The sequence below is a fragment of the Salvelinus fontinalis genome, chromosome 7 (genome assembly GCF_029448725.1).
Source record: "Salvelinus fontinalis isolate EN_2023a chromosome 7, ASM2944872v1, whole genome shotgun sequence".
NCBI lineage: Eukaryota > Metazoa > Chordata > Actinopteri > Salmoniformes > Salmonidae > Salvelinus > Salvelinus fontinalis.
Genome location: NC_074671.1, coordinates 67,980,164 through 67,984,686, shown reverse-complemented (window position 1 = coordinate 67,984,686; position 4,523 = coordinate 67,980,164).

Genomic DNA, 4,523 nt, shown 5'->3' with positions numbered 1-4,523 from the left:
TTCCCTATAGATCAATAATACATACAGCCACTGTTATCATCTCTGTTCCCTATAGATCAATAATACAGCCACTGTTATCATCTCTGTTCCCTATAGATCAATAATACATACAGCCACTGTTATCATATCTGTTCCCTATAGATCAATAATACAGCCACTGTTATCATCTCTGTTCCCTATAGATCAATAATACATACAGCCACTGTTATTATCTCTGTTCTCTATAGATCAATAATACAGCCACTGTTATCATCTCTGTTCCCTATAGATCAATAATACATACAGCCACTGATATCATCTCTGTTCCCTATAGATCAATAATACATACAGCCACTGTTAACATCTCTGTTCCCTATAGATCAATAATACATACAGCCACTGTTATTATCTCTGTTCCCTATAGATCAATAATACAGCCACTGTTATCATCTCTGTTCCCTATATATCAATAATACATACAGCCACTGTTATCATCTCTGTTCCCTATAGATCAATAATACAGCCACTGTTATCATCTCTGTTCCCTATAGATCAATAATACATACAGCCACTGTTATTATCTCTGTTCCCTATAGATCAATAATACAGCCACTGTTATCATCTCTGTTCCCTATAGATCAATAATACATACAGCCACTGTTATTATCTCTGTTCCCTATAGATCAATAATACAGCCACTGTTATCATCTCTGTTCCCTATAGATCAATAATACATACAGCCACTGTTATCATCTCTGTTCCCTATAGATCAATAATACAGTCACTGTTATCATCTCTGTTCCCTATAGATCAATAATACAGTCACTGTTATCATCTCTGTTCCCTATAGATCAATAATACAGCCACTGTTATCATCTCTGTTCCCTATAGATCAATAATACAGCCACTGTTATCATCTCTGTTCCCTATAGATCAATAATACAGCCACTGTTATCATCTCTGTTCCCTATAGATCAATAATACATACAGCCACTGTTATCATCTCTGTTCCCTATAGATCAATAATACAGCCACTGTTATCATCTCTGTTCCCAATAGATCAATAATACAGTCACTGTTATCATCTCTGTTCCCTATAGATCAATAATACATACAGCCACTGTTATCATCTCTGTTCCCTATATATCAATAATACAGCCACTGTTATCATCTCTGTTCCCTATAGATCAATAATACAGTCACTGTTATCATCTCTGTTCCCTATAGATCAATAATACAGCCACTGTTATCATCTCTGTTCCCTATAGATCAATAATACAGTCACTGTTATCATCTCTGTTCCCTATAGATCAATAATACATACAGCTACTGTTATCATCTCTGTTCCCTATAGATCAATAATACATACAGCCACTGTTATCATCTCTGTTCCCTATAGATCAATAATACAGCCACTGTTATCATCTCTGTTCCCTATAGATCAACAATACAGCCACTGTTATCATCTCTGTTCCCTATAGATCAATAATACATACAGCCACTGTTATCATCTCTGTTCCCTATAGATCAATAATACATACAACCACTGTTATCATCTCTGTTCCCTATAGATCAATAATACATACAGCCACTGTTATAATCTCTGTTCCCTATAGATCAATAATACAGCCACTGTTATCATCTCTGTTCCCTATAGATCAATAATACATACAGCCACTGTTATTATCTCTGTTCCCTATAGATCAATAATACAGCCACTGTTATCATCTCTGTTCCCTATAGATCAATAATACATACAGCCACTGTTATCATCTCTGTTCCCTATAGATCAATAATACATACAGCCACTGTTATTATCTCTGTTCCCTATAGATCAATAATACAGCCACTGTTATCATCTCTGTTCCCTATAGATCAATAATACATACAGCCACTGTTATTATCTCTGTTCCCTATAGATCAATAATACAGCCACTGTTATCATCTCTGTTCCCTATAGATCAATAATACATACAGCCACTGTTATCATCTCTGTTCCCTATAGATCAATAATACATACAGCCACTGTTAACATCTCTGTTCCCAATAGATCAATAATACATACAGCCACTGTTATTATCTCTGTTCCCTATAGATCAATAATACAGCCACTGTTATCATCTCTGTTCCCTATAGATCAATAATACATACAGCCACTGTTATCATCTCTGTTCCCTATAGATCAATAATACAGCCACTGTTATCATCTCTGTTCCCTATAGATCAATAATACATACAGCCACTGTCATTATCTCTGTTCCCTATAGATCAATAATACAGCCACTGTTATCATCTCTGTTCCCTATAGATCAATAATACATACAGCCACTGTTATTATCTCTGTTCCCTATAGATCAATAATACAGCCACTGTTATCATCTCTGTTCCCTATAGATCAATAATACATACAGCCACTGTTATCATCTCTGTTCCCTATAGATCAATAATACATACAGTCACTGTTATCATCTCTGTTCCCTATAGATCAATAATACAGCCACTGTTATCATCTCTGTTCCCTATAGATCAATAATACAGTCACTGTTATCATCTCTGTTCCCTATAGATCAATAATACAGCCACTGTTATCATCTCTGTTCCCTATAGATCAATAATACAGCCACTGTTATTATCTCTGTTCCCTATAGATCAATAATACAGCCACTGTTATCATCTCTGTTCCCTATAGATCAATAATACAGTCACTGTTATCATCTCTGTTCCCTATAGATCAATAATACAGCCACTGTTATCATCTCTGTTCCCTATAGATCAATAATACAGTCACTGTTATCATCTCTGTTCCCTATAGATCAATAATACAGCCACTGTTATCATCTCTGTTCCCTATAGATCAATAATACAGCTACTGTTATCATCTCTGTACCCTATAGATCAATAATACATACAGTCACTGTTATCATCTCTGTTCCCTATAGATCAATAATACATACAGCCACTGTTATCTCTGCTCCCTATAGATCAATAATACATACAGCCACTGTTATCTCTGCTCCCTATAGATCAATAATACATACAGTCACTGTTATCATCTCTGTTCCCTATAGATCAATAATACATACAGCCACTGTTATCATCTCTGTTCCCTATAGATCAATGATACATACAGTCACTGTTATCATCTCTGTTCCCTATAGATCAATAATACAGCCACTGTTATCATCTCTGTTCCCTATAGATCAATAATACAGCCACTGTTATCATCTCTGTTCCCTATAGATCAATAATACAGTCACTGTTATCATCTCTGTTCCCTATAGATCAATAATACAGCCACTGTTATCATCTCTGTTCCCTATAGATCAATAATACAGCCACTGTTATCATCTCTGTTCCCTATAGATCAATAATACAGCCACTGTTATCATCTCTGTTCCCTATAGAATCAATAATACATACAGTCACTGTTATCATCTCTGTTCCCTATAGATCAATAATACAGCCACTGTTATCATCTCTGTTCCCTATAGATCAATAATACAGCCACTGTTATCATCTCTGTTCCCTATAGATCAATAATACAGCCACTGTTATCATCTCTGTTCCCTATAGATCAATAATACATACAGCCACTGTTATCATCTCTGTTCCCTATAGATCAATAATACATACAGCCACTGTTATTATCTCTGTTCCCTATAGATCAATAATACAGCCACTGTTATCATCTCTGTTCCCTATAGATCAATAATACATACAGCCACTGTTATTATCTCTGTTCCCTATAGATCAATAATACAGCCACTGTTATCATCTCTGTTCCCTATAGATCAATAATACATACAGCCACTGTTATCATCTCTGTTCCCTATAGATCAATAATACATACAGCCACTGTTAACATCTCTGTTCCCAATAGATCAATAATACATACAGCCACTGTTATTATCTCTGTTCCCTATAGATCAATAATACAGCCACTGTTATCATCTCTGTTCCCTATAGATCAATAATACATACAGCCACTGTTATCATCTCTGTTCCCTATAGATCAATAATACAGCCACTGTTATCATCTCTGTTCCCTATAGATCAATAATACATACAGCCACTGTCATTATCTCTGTTCCCTATAGATCAATAATACAGCCACTGTTATCATCTCTGTTCCCTATAGATCAATAATACATACAGCCACTGTTATTATCTCTGTTCCCTATAGATCAATAATACAGCCACTGTTATCATCTCTGTTCCCTATAGATCAATAATACATACAGCCACTGTTATCATCTCTGTTCCCTATAGATCAATAATACATACAGTCACTGTTCACATCTCTGTTCCCTATAGATCAATAATACAGCCACTGTTATCATCTCTGTTCCCTATAGATCAATAATACAGTCACTGTTATCATCTCTGTTCCCTATAGATCAATAATACAGCCACTGTTATCATCTCTGTTCCCTATAGATCAATAATACAGCCACTGTTATTATCTCTGTTCCCTATAGATCAATAATACAGCCACTGTTATCATCTCTGTTCCCTATAGATCAATAATACAGTCACTGTTATCA